The sequence below is a fragment of the Theropithecus gelada genome, chromosome 2, assembly GCF_003255815.1.
Source record: "Theropithecus gelada isolate Dixy chromosome 2, Tgel_1.0, whole genome shotgun sequence".
Lineage (NCBI taxonomy): Eukaryota > Metazoa > Chordata > Mammalia > Primates > Cercopithecidae > Theropithecus > Theropithecus gelada.
The window spans coordinates 52742596-52764074 of NC_037669.1; the positions used below are offsets into that span (position 1 = coordinate 52742596).

The 21479-nt window shown below is 37.8% G+C and overlaps 1 protein-coding gene and 1 pseudogene across 1 annotated transcript in view; both read right to left on the bottom strand.

Moving 5' to 3' along the window:
* Nucleotides 1–21479, bottom strand: part of SYN2 (synapsin II) — a 184130-nt gene that overhangs the window by 118867 nt on the left and 43784 nt on the right. The gene's annotated exons all lie outside the window — the stretch shown is intronic.
* LOC112618452 lies at nt 7071–8205 on the bottom strand (annotated as a pseudogene).

Below are 21479 nucleotides of genomic sequence, written 5' to 3' on the forward strand. Positions count from 1 at the left end.
ACCCTAGAAGAAAATGTAGGTAATAACATTTAGGACATAGGCACAGGCAAAGATGTTATGATGAAAGCAACCGCAACAAAAGCAAAAATTGACAAATGGGATATAATTAAACTAAAGAGCTTCTGCACAGCAAAAGAAACTATGATCACTGTGAACAGCCAACCGACAGAGTGGGAGAAAATTTTTGTAATCTATCCATCTGACAAAGGTCTAATATCCAGAATCTACAACGAGTTTAAACAAATTTACAAGAAAAAAAACAACCCCATTAAAAAGTGGGCAAAAGACATGAACAGACACTTCTCAAAAGAAGACATTCATACAGCCAGCAAACATATGAAAAAAATCTCAACATCACTGATCATTAGAGAAATGCAAATCAAAACCACGATGAGATACCATCTCACACCAGTCAGAATGGCGATTATTAAAAAGCCAAGAAACAACAGATGCTGGCAAGGTTGCGGAGAAATAAAAACACTTTTACACTGTCGATGAGAATGTAAATTAGTTCAACTATGGTAGAAGATGGTGTGGCAATTCCACAAAGACCTAGAACCAGAAATACCATTTGACCCAGCAATCCCATTACTGGGTATATACCCCAAGGAATATAGATCAATTACAAAGATACACGCACATATATGTTCATTGCGGCACTATTCACAATAGCAAAGACATGGGATCAACCCAAATGCCCCTCAATGATAGACCAGATAAAGAAAATGTGGTACATATATACCATGGAATACTATGTAATCATAGAAAGGAATGAAATCATGTCCTTTCCAGGGACATGGAGGGAGCTGGAAACCATTATCCTCAGCAAACTAACACAGGAACAGAAAACCAAACACCGCATATTCTCACTTGTAAGTAGAAGCTGAACAATGAGAACATACGGACACAGGGAGGGGAACAACACACTGGGGCCTGCCAGGGGTTGGGGTGGGGGAGGGAGAGCATTAGGAAAAACAGCTAATGCATGCTGGGCTTAACACCTACGGGATGGGTTGATAGGTGCGGCAAACTAGCATGGCACACGTTTACCTATGTAACAAACCTGCACATCCTGCACATGTGCCCTGGAACTTCAAAGAAAAATAATTTTTTTTAAAAAAAGAAAAAAAATTCTATGCAAGGTTTGATTAAAATCTATGGCCATGCTTAGAGTTATTCTTATATGAATTTTCTTGGGAGTGAAACCATCTTAATTGGGTCACTAATATCAAGCTCAATGCTTAACTTTACAGATTAACCTAACTAGGTATGGAGACTAGATCACAGAGGAGATACTGTAGCAAGACTGCCCTGTTGCAAACTTGCACTGAGTAGTAAAGTTAATAAGGAAAAAATCAGGGAGGAAACTGTAACTCCACTTCCAACACTTCTCCCTCTCAAATTATATCCCATTGGTCAGCAGCTGGCTCAGTCTTCCTTCAACACCTCTTCTTCCATCTAAAACCACACAATTTCTCAGGTCAAAGTTAACTTTAATCAATCTTGTTATCCAAACCATCTGTCACTACAGAGGCATTTGACATGTTGTAATCCTAGCAACATGGGCTATTCGAGTGACATCAAATTTGTTTCCAGAAGCAGTTTCAAATAGCTCTGTAATGGGATAGACCTGTGTTCAAAACACAGTTCTATCACTAATGAGCCATGTGAGATTGGACAACTTACTTAACCTTTCTTAGCTTTGGTGAGTAATAACACTTACCTAACAGAATTGTTGTGAGGTTAAATTAAAACAGGTAAAACACTTAGCATAGTGTCTAACACCTAGTAATGACTGATAACAAGGTTGTATTATTAGTATGATTCCCTTGAAATCATTTGTTTCTCCATTCTCACTTCCCACAGTGATCATGTTATCTAGTAATGACTGATAAAAAGGTGAATATGTATTATTAGTATGATTCCCTTGAAATCTTTTTTTTCTCCATTCTCACTTTCCATGGTGATCATGTTAGTGTAATCAAAAATTTGTACACACAGTCTGAGAAAAGAAATATAATTACTTCTAGGTTCAAAAAGCAATTACTCTATGTACTAAAACACAAGATTTTGCCTCACATTTTCATGGCTCATAGAGACAAGCAGAGTATCCGAAATCACTACTGAGAAAATTCAAGAAATGTGGTGATATGACTGCCCTTACTCCAGGAACTTATCGCCTCACACTGGTTTATTTCATTAGCCTCCCCACTAGACTGTTTTCCTCAGCTCTAAAGGCAGCATGGCATAAGAAGGAAAAGCATGAACTTTGCCGCGAGTCAGGCATATATTCTAGTCCTGGCTTTACAACTTACTAGCTATGTGACTTGAGCTTATTACTCTACCTTCTCTGTAAAGGTACCTCAATATTCTTATCTATAAAATGGTGATAATAATAGTATATACTTCACAGGATTGTTGTGAAGATTAAGTGAATTAACATATGATCTAAAATATTTACAACAGTGACTGGCGAATAGTAAGTATTCAAAGAATATTGGCTGGTAATATTATCAGCTATATGCTCTTTAAAGACAGTGACTAACTCATTGTTTTAAAAATCTCACATGTGGCCTAGTGTTGCAAATAGGTATCATACTTGCTTTACTGAATAAATATTTTTTAAAAAGCATTTATGTACTCCTAATGCAATTTCAGAAATGAAAAGCATCCTTTAAATCACTGGCCATATACAGGATAAAATATTGCTCCAGTAATTCTTAATATATAAGGAATTTGTTATCAGGGAAGAGGAAGAATAGAGTATCTTTTAAAATAATGACCCTGAAGATTTAATTTTCTAATTTAAAGAAAGCTGCAAGGCTAAGGAGAAAGAAAATTGAGTAGCATTCACAGATAAATGTGGACTGCAGGTTATTTCATTCTTCTACTATAATAGCAAGGCACCCTTTTATTATAAGCCTCCACCTGTGTTGATTATTAAAAACCATATATCATAGCAACTGATATCATATAAATTGTACCCAAAGTAATTTTCCTCCAAATAGAATAACAGATTTCTCATTATATTATCTAAGCATTTAATATAAAAGATTTTCCCTATAATCTCAATTCTATTTCTTTGGAGAAGATGAAGCTCTATGTTATGAAAACAACCTTTGTGACAACCTGAGGCTAACTTAGAATGCAATGATGCACAGGAAGTCACCGGGCTAAAAATAACACCTGGGTTTTCATATAAGCTGATCAACCACATCTTTAAGAACATGGGCCAATCATTTTATGAGTCTGGGCCTCAGTTTCCTCATTTATCTAGTTGAAAAACCATTAATATTCACATTGTTGTGATGAGAATAATTAATGACGGTACGTATTCAGTAAGCTATGAAGTACTAAACAGATGTGCAATGATATAATTAATTTAAAATTAGTAATTCTGGGAAGGAGAATGGCATTTTCAAGTTCCTTTGATAACAAGAAAGAAACCCACTATAAATTACTTTAACAAAAAAGGAGAATTTATTGCAAGGATACAGGAATATCTCAAGAGAACTCCAAAGCTGCAACTCTTGAGAAACTGGAATCAGAAACTGCAAAGTCATCAGGAATCAAATTTTCCCTCTCTCTCATCTCTGGCTTTTCGCTAGGTCCAACTAGTGTCTCTTGGGCCCAGTTTCAGGTTTCCAGGGGTTAGCCTGACTTAGATCCAGTGTCTACCCCTGGTCCAATCAACTAAATATAGGGAGGAGGAAGAGTCTGCATAAGGCAGAATTAAGACTCCTGTATAAATCCAAGCCACAGAACAACAAAAAAGAACAAATTTGAATATAAAAACAAGTATAAAAACTGGATAATAATAACATATAATCAGAACAAGACTGTGGAGTTGTTCTGGAGAAGAATAAAGAATTTGACTGAATTTGGACTTTAAGTCAACAGCAACTTTAAAATTTTAAGAGTATTCACTAACGTAATACAAACAGAATATATAACTTCCAAATTAATGGACTGAAAAAAGAGTGGGAGGGCTTGTAATCTGGTAGAAGGCAGGAAAGAAAAAGAAAATGATAAATAGTTAAAACACAGTAGTAAGCATTATACAAACAGCAGAAATAAATCTAACATATCAGTAATTATAATAAATGTAAAATTTCAAGTTAAGACAAATATTGTCAGATTGATTCTAAAAATTCATTTATAGGCTATTTTGCAAGAGATACACGTAAAATAGATAAACATAGAAAGGCTGAAAGTAAAGGGATAGAAAAAGATACACCAGGCTAAAATTAAATAAAACTATATGATAGATAAAACAGAACTAATAGCAAAAAGCATTGATAGAGAAATAAAGAGGCCTATTATATATGATTAATAGGAGTAATCTAGCAAGAAGATAGAACTACTCTGTAACATGTATGGCCCTAATTCATAGCTTCTAAATATATGATATAAGCAAAAGTTGACAGATTTACAAGGAGAAACTGACAAGTCTACAATTGAAGTGGTAGATTTTAACAAACTTCTCTAGATAATTGATAGATTAAGAATAAGAAAATTACCAAGTATGTGAATATTTATATAATAATTAGCAAGTTTGATCCAACAAATTATTTAGATACCAACAATTATACAGTACATTCTTCTTAAGCACATATGAAACATTTATAAAAATCAATCAATCCAAGGCTTACAAAGCAAGCCTCAACAAATTTCAAAGATTTTATCCTTGGCTCCAATGCACATATAACATAAATCACAAACCAATAGCAAAAATATTGTTTAATATTCTGTCTTTTGGTTAAAGATGACAGAATGAACACAAATAGTTAACTTTTTACCTCCAGAAATCCAGCTACAATAAATGTAAAGGGTTGCTTTATTTTTGGTTTTCTTTTTAGTTATAAATCCACAAGGATGAAGAGAATGGAAGAAGAAATTGCAGCAACAAAATTATGGATATTGGAGAATGGAGGGAATGGTAACTGACTGCAGATTTGAGAAAGCTGAGTCCTAAGCCAGCGGTGGGAAAAAGCAGCCTGGTTTATACCATGGAACCTCCAAAAGTCTCTGGAAGTGGTGTTATACATACAGGTGAGCTGATTTTTAAGAAGCACTTAGGCCTCTATGTCATATCCACTGTTCTACTTCACTGGGTGACTCATCACCTTGGTGCCCCTTAATCCATACAGGAAACCAGAATTTATTCTCTGAAGAAGTTAAAAAGCAGGGTTTTTGGCCTAGGGACCACTAGACACTTTTGAAGATGCAGATGCTTTACTGAAAACATGTAGAACTAAGGGAAAACTTACTTTCTAACAGTTGAAAAAACCCAGTCCTCTCCACACTGAAACTGCAGAATGCTGGGAGCCATGATTATACCCTTCCATGAAGAGTAATAGAGAGCTTTCTAAGTTGCTTAAGAAAAACAATTTAGATATTGTCATATTGATAAGGTCTACTAGATCATCTGACAGTGAGGTCCACAGCTGGTAAACTCTACTTAAACACACAGAGCTTTCAATTAGGCTTTAGTGCTCTGTCTTTAAACTTGAACAGACAATTGAGAATAATACATATTTTAATAGACACTATGGAACAAAACACAGAGATCAAAATCATGAACAGGGAAAAAGGTAACCTGGAGAAATAGAGACTATGCAGAGAAATGAAAGCTTTAAAAGCCATTATTAATATCTTCACAAAGACAATGACCCATGATAGAAAAACAGGACGAATAAAGAAGCAATTGAAGAAAAACAAAGAGCTCTTGGAAGCTAAAAACATAAATAGGAGAAACCCAGAAATAAACCTTCACATTTATGGTCAATTGACTTTTGGTGAGGGTACCAAGACAAGCCAATGGAGAGAAAAAAGAATATTTTCAACAAATGGTGCTGGGACAACCATATATCCATATCCAAAATAATGAATTTAGACCACTATTTCATACTACATACAGAAATTAACTCAAAATAGATGAAGGGCCTAAATATAAGAGCTAAATCTATAAAAGTATTAAAAGAAAATATAGCCATAAATTTTTGTGACCTCAGACTAGATAACAGATATGACCTCAAAACCACAACCAACAAAGGAAAAAATAAACACATTTGGACTTTAACAAAATTTCTTGTGTTTCAAAAGATACTATCAATAGAGTAAAAATTCAACTCATAGAACAGGAGAAAATATTTGCTAATCATATATCTGATAAGGGTTTGGTATCCAGAATATATAAAGTACTTTTTTATATATTTCAATAATAAAAAGACAACCCAATTCTAAAATAGTCAAAAGATTTGAATAGATATTTCTGCAAAGAACATATACAAATAGCCAAAATCACATAAAAAGATTTTTTTTTTTTTTTTTTTTTTTTACGGCAGCACTTTTATTTTTCCTTACACAATGACATGTTGCTGGGGCCTAATATTCTCATGTAACAGTAGAAAACCAAAATTTGTTGTCATCTCTTTCAAGAATTGAGAATTGTATACAAAAAAAACCTTACATAAATTAAAAGGATTAATACATTTACAGGTGAAAATACAAACTGCTTCCAACTCAAGGCAAGTTAACAGCCCACGGTGTTCTGGCAGGAAAACATCAGCTAAGAAAGGAAAGTGGGTCCTGTGGCTTGGACTTTTCCAACCCTGACAGACTGGCAGGACAGAAATCACTGGTTCAGGAGCCCTTGCCAGCCTCTAGAGAAATCCCAGAACACTCAGCCCTGACACATTAATCCCCTGCACAGATCGGAGACTGCTGGCCATGTAGACTCACCAAGCCACAGACTTGTCTTCCACAAGCACGTTCTTACGTCAGCCACAAAGTGACCAAGCCACATGTACTAAGGGGTGAAATCAAAGATATGGATAGGTATTCTACAGATACCAAGGGGAAACAGTTAACTTGAATATAAGGTCAAAATCAGCAACAAGTTCTACAATCAACTGCTGATATCAGATACAAGCTTCAAGGACAATTTCTTTTTGAAGGCTTATTCCAGTTTCATGAGGCTAGCATGAAGTGTATGCATTTGGCAGGGGCAAATTTATGCTTCTGAATTAAGCCATGCAGCAAATGCTATGCATCTGTTTGCAGTCCATTTAGAAGCATATGCAGTGGACGATGGAGGGGCCAACTCATTGTACTCCTGCTTGCTAATCCACATCTGCTGGAAGGCGGACAGTGAGGCCAGGATGGAGCCGCAGATGCACACAGAGTACCTGCGCTCTGGGGGCGCAATGATCTTGATCTTCATGGTGCCAGGTGCCAGGGCGGTGATCACCTTCTGCATCCTGTTGGCGATGCCTGGGTACATGGTGGTGGCACCGAACAGCACCTTGTTGACATGTAGGTATTTGCAGATGTCCACATCACACTTCATGATGGAGTTGAAGGTGGTCTCATGGATGCTGCAAGATTCCATGCCTAGGAACGAAGGCTGTAACAGTGCCTCCAGACACCAGGACCACCCATTGCTGATGGTGATGACCAGGTCGTTGTGCAGCTCCTAGCTCTTCTCCAGGGAGGAGGAGGATGCAGCAGTGGCCATCTCCTGTTCGAAGTCCAGGGTGACATAGCACAGCTTCTCCTTGATGTCACCCACGATCTCCCACTCAGCCATGGTGGTGAAGCTGTAGCCGCGCTCAGTGAGGATCTTCATGAGGTAGTCAGTCAAGTCCCCACCAGCCAGGTCCAGACGTAGGATGATGTGGGGGAGGGTATAGCCCTTGCAGATGGGCACCGTGTGGATGACCCCATCTCCAGGGTCCAAAACAATGCCAGTGGTGCGTCCAGAGGCATAGAGAGATAGCACGGCCTGGATGGCCACGTACATGGACAGGGTGTTGAAGGTCTCAAACATGATCTGGGTCATCTTCTCTCTGTTGGCCTTGGGGTTCACAAGGGCCTCCGTCAGCAGCACCAGGTGCTCCTCCGGGGCCACACGCAGCTCGCTGTAGAAGGTGTGGTGCCAAATCTTCATATCATCCCAGTTGATGATGATGCCATGCTTGATGGGGTCAGAGTCCCAATCTTCAGGGTCAGGATGCCGCGCTTGCTTTGGGCCTCATCACCCACATAGGAGTCCTTCTGGCCCATGCCCATCATCATGCCCTGGTGCCGGGGGTGCCTGAGGATGGAGGGGAACACAGCTCGGGGGGCGTCGTCCCCAGCAAATCCAGCTTTGCACATGCCAGAGATATTGTCAATGACCAGAGTGGCAATCTCTTCTTCCATTGTGACAGGCGGATGAGCAGGGTGGCAGCACAGTGGGGGGACACAGTGCATGGGCTGGCAGCAGTGACTATATGATACTCAACGTCATTAACCATCAGGAAAATGCATATCAAAACTGGGGTACCAGGCAGGCATAGCAGCTTATGCCCATCATCTCAGCACTTTGGGAGGCCAAGGCGGGAAGACTGCTTGAGCTTGAGGAATTCGAGACCAACCTGGGCAACATTGAGAGACCTCATCTCTACTAAAAATTAGCTAGGCGTGGTGGTGCGTACCTGTGGTCCCAGCTACTCAGGAGGCTGAGGTGGGAGAACTGATTGAGCCTGGGAGATTGAGGCTGCACTGAGCTATGATCACGCCACTACACTCCATCCTGGGAGACAGAAAAAGACTCTGTCTCAAAAACAAAACAAAACAAAACAAAACAAAAAAACCCAAAACAAAACAAATAAATAAAACCAAGGTACCAAATCACACCCAGTAGGATAAATATAATTAAAAAGATGGACAATAACAAATGTTGATGAGGATGTAGAGAAATCAGAACCCTCACAAACTGCAGGTGGAAATGTAAAATGGGTACACTTGGAAAAAGTTTGGCAGTTCCTCAAAACATTAAACAGAGTTATCATAGCAGCCAGCAATTTCACTCCTTAGGTATGCCCAAAGGAGTTTAAAACACATGTGTCCACAGCCAGGCGTGGTGGCTCACACCTGTAATCCCAGCACTTCGGGAGGCCGAGGCGGGCAGATCACGAGGTCAGGAGTCTGAGACCAGCCTGACCAACATGGTGAAACCCCGTCTCTCTAAAAATACAAAAATTAGCCGCATGTGGTGGTGGCATGTGCCTTGTAATCCCAGCTGCTCAGGAGGCTGAGGCAGGAGAATAGCTTGAACCTGGGAGGCGGAAGTTGCAGTGAGCTGAGATCGTACCACTGCACTCCAGCCTGGGCAACAGGGCAAGACTCTGTCTCAAAAAAAAAAAAAAAAAAAAAAAAATGGTCACACAATTTGTACACAAATGTTCATGGCAGCGTTATTCATATGGTCAAAAATTGGAAACAACCCAAATGTCCACCAACTGATGAATAAACAAAATGTAGTATAGACACGATGGAATGTCAGTCAGCAATAAAATGGAATGAAGTACTGATACGTGCTACAACATGGATGGACCTTGAAAACATTTTCCTAAGTAAAAAAAGCCAGTGACAGGAGACCATATATTATATGACTCCATTTAAATGAAGTGTTCAGAATAGGCAACTCTGTAGAGGCAGAAAGCAGATTAGTGGTGACCTAAGGCTGAGGTGTGGAGAAATAGGGGTGTGACTATCAATGGGTACAGAGCTTTATTTCTGGGTAATGAAAATGTTCTGAAATTGATAGTGATGTGTGGTAGTTGCACAACCCTGTGGATGTACTAAAAACCACTGGATTGCACACTTTAAGCCAGAAAGATTTTTAAAGAGAGAAAATAGTATCACAGGAAAAAAAAAACTCATTAGGAAGGTTGGAAGTCAAGGAAATCTTCCTAAAAATACAGAAAAAAACTCAGAAATGAAAAACAGAAAAGAAAAAAATTTAAATCTGCTGATCAACTCAGAAGGTCAACATCCAAATAATAGTTCTAGAAAGAGAGCACAGAAAAATATGGATTGGAAATCAACAATGAAGGAATTCAAGAAAATATCTCAGAATTGAAGGGCTTGTTACCCAGACTGAAAGGGCTCCAGAGAGTCAAGCAAAACAAATGAAAATAGATTCTCACTAAGATTTACCATCATAAATTTCAGAAAAGCAAGCCAAAGAGAAAATTCCAAATGCTTTCACGGAAGAGGGTGGGAACAGATCAACATCCAAAAGATTAGGAATCAAAGTGGCTGCAAACTTCCCAGGAGCAATACTGGAAGCCGGAAGATAACTGAGCAATGCCTTCAACATTCTAAGGAAAAATGACTTCCAACCTAAAATTCTAAAGCCAGCAAACTATCAATTAAGTACAAGGATAGTATAAAGATATTTTCAGACATGAAAGGTTGAGCTTTAAATGTTTCTATAAAAAGAGAGATATCAAGTGGTAGACACATATCAAATACACTTATTACATTTAAGTTCAAATTTTTATTTATTGATTCACTCATTCATTCGAGACAAGGTCTCACTCTGTCACCAAGACTGGAGTGCAGTGGTATAACCACAGCTCACTGCATCCTTTACCTCCCAATGCTCAGGTGATCCTCCCACCTCAGCCTCCCAAGCAGCTGGGACTACAGGCATGCGCCACCACACCTGCCTAATTTTTCTTTTTGTAGAGACAGGGTTTTGCCACATTGGCCATGCTGGTATCAAATTCCTAGGCGCAAGTGGTCCTATCGCCTCAGCCTTCCAAAGTGCTGCCATTACAGACATGAGCCCACCATGCCTGGCCTGAGTTCAAATTTTAATTTTAAAAATTTATAGAATGCTTGAAAGGTGAAGACCCAAAGACAGAGAGAGAGAATTTGAGAAACATTTCTAGGAAATGAACTAGGAAAGTTCAGAAAGTGTCAAGGAAGCTTTCCCTTTCTTTCCTTTTTTTTTTCTGGTTAAGGTAAGGGAGTCTGGAGCTTGTAATATGCAGATGAAAATGATTTAGTAGAGAAGAAGAAACTGTACATGGCGTGAGCCACCACTCCTGGCCAATTAATAAACACTCTAACAGTCTCTTATTCATGCATTGATGTTGTGATGCCATGCATATTAATTAGAGGAGTTCAACAAAGGAATATAGTATGGATCAGGGAGAAAGTGAAGTTTCATAGAAGACTTGGCCTTAAAGGATGAAAATGAAAATAATTTTACAATGAAAGGAAAGGTTTACCTCTCATATAGAGTTGAAACAATAAGGGAAAAAACATCCCTTTTTTTCTTTTTTTTTTTTTAAATCACTGAATGACTTGGATTAAAACCTTGACATGACTCATTCTGTTTCTTTTCCCATGCTAGAATCTGCATTTGTCTTTTCTCCACTAGGGAGATTTGAAATATAATTTAACAAATCTTGTTGATACAGTTTGGCTGTATCCCCAACCAAATCTCATCTTGAATTGTAGTTCCCACAATCCCCACATGTCGTGGGAGGGACCCAGTGAAAGGTAGTTGCATCATGGGGGCAGTTATCCCCATGCTGTTCTTGTGAGAGTCAGTGAGTTCTCATGAGATCTGATGGTTTTTACAAGGGGCTTTGCCCTCCTTGCTCGGAACTCACTCTCTCTCCTGCCACCATGTGAAGAAGGACATGTTTGCTTTCACTTGTGCCATGATTCTACACTTCATCTTAGTCAAAAGACCAAGAAGCGATACCCTTCTGCCATGATTGTAAGTTTCCTGAGGCCTCCCCAGCCATGTGAAATCGTGTCAATTAAACCTCTTTCCTTTATCACTCAGTCTGGGGTAGTTCTTTATAGCAGTGTGAGAATGGACTAATACAGTTGCAAAGAGGTTCTTGAACAGAACTGCTCTCTGTTCTGAATGTGAGTACCATGCCACCTTCTGTAATGTGGGGACTCCAGCGTATTTATTTTCACAACCTACATGATAAATACTCTGATATAAGTACATAAATGTAAGGGTAAAGAAGGTGAATCATTTGGGCTGAAAAACTTAGTAGCCATGCAAATATTCAGTTTGCGTAAGAGTCAGCCAGATTTTCTAACAATGACGCCAAGAGTTTTGGTGAATATATTCAATTCATGCCTTACAATTTAATAAGATTTCCCCCCCACTGACCCCGAGTCTTTTTTCTAAAACAACTGGCTCCAATTATCTTTCTGTTTTCATAAGTAGGATTCTGTTTTCACTTCTGACACTGAAACAGCTGCTTTCATTTTTTTGAATTAAACTTTATTTTTCAGAATGGTTTTAGATTTACAGAAAAACTATAAAGATAGCCCAGAGTTCCCACAATCCCCAAACCTAGCTTTCCATACCATCATCTTACATCAGTACGGTATATTTCTTATAATTAATGAGCCAATATCGATTCATTATTATTAACTAAAGTGCATACTTTATCCAGATTTCCTTAGATTTTTAAATCTTTACCCGGATATCATTCACATACCATATCGTTCATCCTTTTTAAGTGTGCAATTCAGTAGGGTTTAGTATATTTACCACTAATTCTAGAGTATTTTTGTTACCCAAAACAGAAACCATGTACCCATTACCAGTCACCTCCCAATGCCTCATCCCCACTTGTAGCCCTAGGTAACCACTAATCTGCTTTCTGTTTCTATAGAGTTGCCTATTCTGGATGTTTCATATAAATGGAATCATAAAACATGTGGTCTCTTGTTACTGGCTTTTTAATTAATTTCAACTTTTATTTTAGATTCAGGAGGTACATGCACAGTTTTGTTACATGGGCATATTGCATGATGCTGAAGTTTGGTTTATGATTGATTCTGTCACCCAGGTAGTGAGCATAGTACTCAACAGTTAGTTTTTCTAACCCTTGCCCCCCACCCTCCTTCCCACCTCAAGCAGTCCCCAGTGTCTATTGTTGCCATCTTTATGTACACAAGTACCCAATGTTTAGCTCCCATTTATAAGTGAGAACATGTGGTATTTGGTTTTCTGTTCCTGTTATTAATTCATTTAGGATAATGGCCTCCAGCTGAACCCATTTTGCTGAAAAGGACATAATTTCATTCCTTTTTATGGCTGTATAGTATTCCATAGTATATATGTACCACCTTTTCTTTATCCAGTCCACTGTTGAGCACCTACGTTGATTTCATGTCTTTACTATTGTGAATGGTGCTGCGATGAACATATAGTACATGTGTTTTTTTGGTAGAACAATTTATTTTCTTTTGAGTATATACCCAGTAATGAGATTGCTGGGTTGAATAGTAGTTCTGTTTTAAGTTCTTTGAGAACTCTCCAAACTTCTTTCCACAGTGACTAATTTACATTCCCACCAGCAGTGTGTAGGTGTGTAGGTGTGTAGGTGCTCCCTCTGCAGCCTCACCAGCATCTGTTGCTTTTTGACTTCTCTTAATAGCCATTCTGAATGGTGTGAAATGGTATCTTATTGTAGTATTTATTTGCATTTATCTGATGATTGTTACTGGCATCTTTCACTTAGCGTAACGTTTCCAAGGTGCATCCATGTTGTAGCATGTATAAGTACTTAATTTCATTTTATTGCTGAACGACATTCCATTGTAGAGCTATACCACGTTTTTGTTTATCCATTTATCAGTTGATGGACATTTTGGTTTTCACTTTTTGGCTATACGAATAATGCTATGAATATTTGTGTACAAGTTGTTGGGTGAACATGTGTTTTAAATTCTCTCAGGTATACCTATGAGTGAAATTGATGGCTCATATGGTAACTCTATGTTTAACTTCTGAGGAAGTGACAAACTGTTTTTCTGAGTGCACTGCACCATTTCACATTTCAATCATCAGTGTATAAGGGTTCCAATATCTCCACATCCTCACCAATACTTTTATTCTCTTTTTATTATAGTTGTCCTATGGGTGTGAAGTTATATCTCATTGTGGCTTTGGGTCACGTTTCCCTTAGGACTAATGAGGTTGAGCATCTTTTCATGTACTATTGACCTTTTGTATATGTTCTTTGGAGAAATGTCTATTCAAATCCTTTACCCCTTTAAAATATGGGTTGTCTCTTTATTGTTGAATTATAAGAACTCTATATATTCTGGATACTAGAACTCTCTTAGCTATATGATTTACTTCCCCCCCCCCCATTCTGTGAATTCATTGTATTTATAGTATCATTTGAAGCGTAAGTTTTAAATTTTGATGAAGTTCAATTTATCTATATTTTCTTCGGTTGTTTGTGTTTAAGTGTAGATTTCCTTAGTTTCTAACCTAATGACATCTTCTGGTCCAGGATCCCATATAGGATACCACATTAATCATCATGTCTCCTTAAGTTATCCTCTTGACAGTTTCTCAGACTTTCCATGTTTTTGATAATTTTGACAGTTTTAATAAGTAGTGGCTAAGTGTTTTGTAGACTGCCCCTCAATTGGTCTTTATCTAATGTTTTTCTCAAGGTTAGAGTTATGGGTTTGAGGAAAAAAGACCATGGAGATAAAGTACCATTTTAGTCACATGTCAAGGGTATACACTACCAACATGACTTATCACTGTTGATGATGACTTTGATCACCCGAGGGAGTGTTTGTCAGGTTTCTTCACCATAATCTTTTTTCCTACTTTCCATACTGTACTCTTTGTAAGGATGTCACTATGCACAGCTCACACTTAAGTGGTGGGAAGTTATATTCCACCTTCTTGATGCAGAGTATCTACATAAATTGGAAATTATCCTGCATGGTAGATTTTTTTCCCTCTTCTCCCTTTAATCATTTATTTGCATCAGTATGGACCTATGGATATTTATTATTTTAGATTATAACCCAATACTGTAGTTTCTTGCTCAAACCATTCCAGCTTTAGCCATTGGTAACCCTTTCAACCCCTCAGGCTCTTCTGACACAGCCCTTCCATGTGTTTTTAAAAATATCTCTAAATATTTCTATATGAAACTGTATGTGCCTACATTAAACTAAACATGAGTTCATAATGATGTCTCCAACTTTAATCCATTATTACATGGGTTATTCTAGCCTCTTCCTACGTTTATCTGTGAACTTCCACTCCAACAGTGAGTAACCTGGTTCACTCCATCTGCCATCCATTTACTCAATTGTTCAATTTCAGTATACATGTATAGCATTATCAGAATTGTTAATCCACACACTCATGGGATACATTATCAACTACAGTTCTTACATTTAGATTCTTTTACCTTTAATCTTACAGACTCTACTCATTTCCATAGTCAATTAAATCAGCACCTTTTTCCCTCATTCATTTCAGTGAGGTTATTTTATACATTTGTAATTTTATCACATTCTGCATTCTATCCTGGGATCACCCAATCCCCTAAGTGATTTTTTAAAACTTTGCAAACATTATGGTTCACTTTTTGTGCTGCTGAATTCCATAGATTTTGCACAGTGTCATGTATTCCCCCATTTCAGTATCATATAGAATAGTTTTACCATCCCCCAAATCTCCTGTATTTCACTGTATTTAAGTCCTCCCCTCCCATATTCCCCTGGCAAACACCAATCTTTTTGCTGTCACTATAGTTTTGTCTTCTCCAAAATGTCATATAATTGGACTCATGTAGCCTGTAGCCTTTTGAAATTGGCTTCTTTACCTTAGCAATATACATTTAAGATTCATCCATGTCTTTTTGTAACTTGATAGCTTATTTACTTTTATCACTGAATAATAGTCTACTGTCTGGATGTTCCATAGTTTATCCATTCACTTACTGAAGGACATCTTGGTTGCCTCCAGTTTTTGCTGATTATGAATAAAGTTGTTATAAACATCTGCATGCAGGTTTTTGTCTTGGCATATGGTCTTCAAATCATTTGGGCAAATACCTAGGAGCATGAATGCTGGATCGTATGGTAAGATTATGTTTAGCTTTGTAAGAAACTGCCAAACTGTCTTCCAAAGTCTATGCTTCTTATTGAGTCTTACAGTTATTGATATATTTGGATATAATTCCTTTATTAGGTATATATTTTGCAAATATTTTCTCCCAGTCTGTGGCTTGTCTTTCAATTCTCTTAACAGTGCAGAAATTTTCAACTTTAATAAAGTCCAACTTGCCAGTTTTTTTTCTTTCATGGATTATTTTTTTTGTGCTGTATCTAAAAACTCACAGCCAAACTCAAGGTCAACTAGAGTTCCTCCTGTGTTTTCTTCCAGAAGATTTCTGGTTTTACATTTGAGATTTTGGTTTATGGCCCATTTTGAGGTAATTCTTGTCAAAGGTGTAATATTTGTGTTCGCTACTCTGCATATAAATGTAAATTTGTTGAAAAGACTGTCCTTTCACCATTTAATCCTTTGCTCCTTTGTCAAAGATTATTTGATTATCTGTGTGAGTCTATTTCCGGGCTCTGTATTCTGTTCCACTGATTGAAATAGATCTATTCTTTCACCAATATCATACTGCATGGATAACTATAATGTAATAAAAAGTCTTGAAATCAAGTTGTGTGAATCCTTCAACTTTATTCTTCTTCAGTATTATGTTGGCTGTTCTGGGTTTCTAGGCTTTCCATATAAACTTAAGAATCAACTTGTGGCCGGGTGCGGTGGCTCACGCCTGTAATCCCTGCACTTTGGGAGGCCAAGGCGGGTGGATCACGCGGTCAGGAGATCGAGACCATCCTGGCTAACACGGTGAAACCCCGTCTCTACTAAAAATACAAAAAAATTAGCCGGGCACGGTGGCGGGCGCCTGTAGTCCCAGCTACTCGGGAGGCTGAAGCAGGAGAATGGCGCGAACCCGGGAGGCGGAGCTTGCAGTGAGCTGAGATCGCGCCACTGCACTCCAGCCTGGGCGACAGAGTGAAGACTCCGCCTCAAAAAAAAAAAAAAAAAAAAAAAGAATCAACTTGTTAATCTCTACAAAAATAGCGCTCTAGGATTTTGACTGGGATTCCACTGCATCTATAGATCAACTTGGAAAGACTTGACATCTTAACAATATTGAGTCTTCAGATCTATAATATAGAACGTTTATTTAGATCTTCGATTTCTTTCGTCAGAGTTTTGCAGTGTTCTGCTTATACGTCTTGAATATATTCTGTTAGATTTATGCCTAAGTACTACTTTCTTTTTTTGTGGTGCTGTTGTAAATGGTAGTGTTTTTTAAATTTTTCATTGTGGTATACAGGAAAATAACTAATTATATATACTCACCTTGTATCCTGGAACCTTGCTCTACTTGTTTATGTTCCAGGAGGTTTATCGTTTCCTAGCAATTTTCTACATAGACAATCATGTCACCTGTAAACAAAGACAGTTTTATTTCTTCCTTCACAATATATATAGCTTTAATTTCATTTTCTTGTCTTATATTTCACTAAGTTATCCAATATGATGTTGACTAATAGTGGTGAGAGAAGACATCTTTACCTCATTCCCAATCTTGGGGAGAAAGTATGGTTTCTTACCATCAAGTATAATGTAGGCTTTTTTGTAAGTGTTCTTTAATAAGTTGACGAAATTCACCTCTATTCCTAGTTTGCTGAGAGTGTTTATCACGAATCAATGTTGCATTTTGTCAGAGGCTTTTTAAGCATCAATTCCTAGCCTTCAAATATCTTACCATATATTTCTTCTGTTCTTTCTTTGCCTTCTCATATGTTGCACATCTTATATCTATTGAAAATATCTCACATTCTTGGATGTTCTGTTGCTGTTTTAAACTCTATTTTTCTCTTTGCCTTTCTGTCTGCGAAGTTTCACTGACATATGTATTTTCAAGCTTCTTTCCTTGGCTGTGTCCAGAATAGTCCATCAAAGGCATTCTTCATTTCTGTCGCAGTTTTTTCTTCTAGCATTTGCTTTTCATTCATTCCTACAGTTTCCATCTCTCTGCTTACATTATCCATCTGTTCTTTCATGTTATCTACTTTTTTCATCAGAGCATTTACCATATTAATCGTAGTTACTTTAAATTTCCTGCTTGTTAATTCCAAGACGTGTCGTGTCTGAGGCTGGTTCTGATGCTTGCTTTGAAGACACTTTAGGCTATGTTATTTATTCCTTTTAGCATGACTTGCAATTTTTTTGTAAGCCAGATATGATGTATTGGGCCTAGGAACCGGTCTAAATAGGCCTTTAGTGTGAGGTCTTATGTTAATCCAGTTAGGAGTTTGGCTGTGTTTAATACATGCTGCAGTAGTAAGTGCCAGAGGCTTCAGATTCCTCCAGTGTCCCTGTTTGTATGTCCTCTGTTGTCTTTGGGCTTCCCTGAGAACTCCCCCTCAGATATAGTCTGTGAGTTATAACTCATTTGGCTGTAACCCAGTAGTTATACTGTAGCCCTGTTAGTGTGGTGGTAAGATGTTGAGGGAAAGGAAGCATTCTGCTATCTTCCAATTAAATCTGTCATTCAGTGGGCCTGTGACCTTCACGAGTATTTATCAGTTTATTTCCCTTCCCCCTTAGGTGAGACAGTAAAACTCACCTAAGAGGGGGCTGGAGTCAGAGAAATGCCCTTCTCCCAGGTGGGATAAGACTGGTAGTCTTTTCCTCTGGAGAGTAGGTCTTTGTTATGGAGAAGGCTCTGGGTATATTCCACAATGGTTACTCTCCCTTTCTTCCTGCCAGAACCAATATGAGATCTTTCTTGGCTCTTCACAGTACAAACTGTGGTGTTCCTAAAAGTAAAATCCATAAAAATGTGAGGCTGCTGGCCGGGCGTGGTGGCTCACGCCTGTAATCCCAGCACTTTGGGAGGCCGAGGCGGGCGGATCACAAGGTCAGGAGATCCAGACCACAGTGAAACCCCGTCTCTATTAAAAATACAAAAAATTAGCCGGGCGCGGTGGCGGGTGCCTGTAGTCCCAGCTACTCAGGAGGCTGAGGCAGGAGAATGGTGTGAACCCGGGAAGCAGAGCTTGCAGTGAGCCGAGATCACGCCACTGCACTCCAGCCTGGGGGACAGAGTGAGACTCCATCTCGAAAAAAATATATATATATATGAGGCTGCTCTTAAGACTACAGACCCAGGAGTTTCTCAACCTCTAGCTAGCTCATAAACAACCTTCAACAATTTGTCAAAATTACCATTTAAGTGTTCCTACCAGTTTAAGACTCCAGCAGCTTCTGCTCCAGGTATGCAGATCTCTTCCAAATCTCTTTTAATCCACAGGTTTCCCTCTGCATCCCTTTATTTTCCTTAGAGTTGACCTGTTGAGGAGCCTGGAGCATCTTGACCCATATGTAGAATTTCCCATAGTAGCAGTTTTGCGGATTACATTCTCACCAGGAAGGTTGTGTTTCTCCATCCTTTGTGTTTCCCACAAATTGACAGCTGGATGCAGAGGCTTGATCAGACTCCTGTTAGATTACTTTTATCAGAAGCTCATAATGTCTGACTTTCTGTGATATTAACAGCTGTTGATGTTCAATACCTGGATGCATTAATTCACTGAGAGTTGCAAAATGGTAATACTCTAATTTTATCATTTTTATGCAAAAATTCATTTTATTCCCATGTGCCAGCAGCCAATAAATAGAAAATGAAATTCAAAGAGTAAAACCACTTATAATAGCATCAAAAGAACCACCAAATACCCAGAGAAAAAGGTAAAAAAAAATATGTAAAAGACTTCCACCTTTAAAAACCACAAAGCATAATTGAGAGAAGTTTTTAAAGCATCAAACAGTTGGTGGGATATACCATGTTCATGTTCTAAAAATTCATAACTGCAAATATAATTTCTCCAAAAATTGAATCACAGAATCAACGCAATCCCCAAATCCCAGCAGGTCTTTCCTGTATGCAAGGAAATTCATTCTTTTATGTATTTCTTTTTTCCTTTAAGTTTATTCTCTTCATATGATAACTTCACAAAATGAAGCTCATTCATTTTTAAAGCTTTCTTGTCTAATATATTTAAAATAAAAATTTTCTTCAAAATACTGCCTTTGCTGCATCTCTTAAATATTGTTATGTAGTGTTTTCATCGTCATTACCTTCTAGGTATTTTTAATTTACATTAATTATTTAGTGGTGTTTTCAAATTTTCAAAATACACGGGAAATTTTTAAGATTTTCATCTTTTTATATTAACTTCTAATTTCACTATGTTATAGTCAAAGATCATTCTGTCTCTCTTTGAAATGTGTTGATGTGTTCTCTGATTTATTCATATTAATTTTTATAAATGTTCCATGGATATTTGAGAAACTGTGTGTTCTTAAATTGTTAAATATAACAATCTATATGTCCAAAAGGTCAAGTATCAAGCTTTTTAATTTTGGCATTCAGATCTCCTATACTGTTCATTTTCTGTCTTCTTGACCAATCAATATTAAATTTCTCAATAGTAATAAAGGATGCTAGAAAACATAAGCAATACTTTTCTAAATTTTGAAGAAAAATTATTTTTGACCCAGAATTCTATATTCTACTAAACTGTCAATCAAATGTATGGGTTAATAATTTCATTTTTGAATATCTAATTTCTCAGAAGATTCATCTCTTAGGCACCCTTTCTTTAAAAACTCCTGGAAAAGATGTTCCTGTAGAATGAGGAAGTAAAGCTAAGCGAAAAAGAAAAAGTGGGATCCAAGAAACTACTCCCCAGGAGACAGTAGTGTTAAAAAAAAAAAAAAAGCCCTAGGATGCAATAATCCTAGATAGCAAATTGTCCAGATTAAAATAGGATAGAGGGTTCCAAAGGGAGACCTCTGGGCAGGGGATGAGAGAGGGGAGAATTGGTAGATTTTTCAGATAATGTAAGTAATTGGTTGAATTAGACAAATATTTTGCTCCTCCCCAGATTCTCTTGGTTTTACTCACTCTGCCTTCAGGGGCCACCAGAGTGATTCTATATGGACTCATGTAGTTAAACCTTCTAAGCCAACCAGCTATACACCCCAAGTCTCTGGCTCCTCTCACAACTCCCAGATTCAGATGAAGTGCCACTATGTAGGATCTTGCTTCTCCCAAAATTGCGAAGGACAAATCTGATGATGCAACCAGGAAGCATGGGGAGGAGGGTTATTCTTCATGGGCAAATTTTAACCAATGGGAGACAGAATATAAGGGGGAATCAACAGATAGAGCCCCTTTCCCTCTTTCTCATATACTACTCTAACAGATTTCAGGATAGCCCACATGGAAATGTCCTGAGTGGGTAGACAGGTGTACCTGTCAAATGACCAGCTGTTATCTCTTCACTGCCTGTTGTAAAGCAGTGGCAAGTGTGATAAGGCATCACCTTGCATTTGCTTCCTGTCCTTCCTGTCTCACTCCCCCTGCTATCATTCTTATTGCCCTGGGATTGCACCTCCCAGTAAAGGATTGGTATTTAATGTTTGCCTCAAGCTCTGTTATCTAAGGAATATGGACCAAGTCACATGTATATGATGGATTCTGATAAAATAATATGAAAAATTTTAATTGAGGTTTGCAAAAATTATTATTTTAATTATATTTTTAATTATTTGAGGTTTAAAAAATTTAATTTTTAAATTTAACTTATTTTAATTACTTAATTGAGGCATACAAAAATTTTAATTGAGGTTTATAAAAATTATTTTCAATTTGAAAGTTATAAAAACTTTCATGTAAAAAACATGAGAATACTATTAACTCCAGGGGGAAAAAGTTCTGTATGGTAAACATTGTGATCAT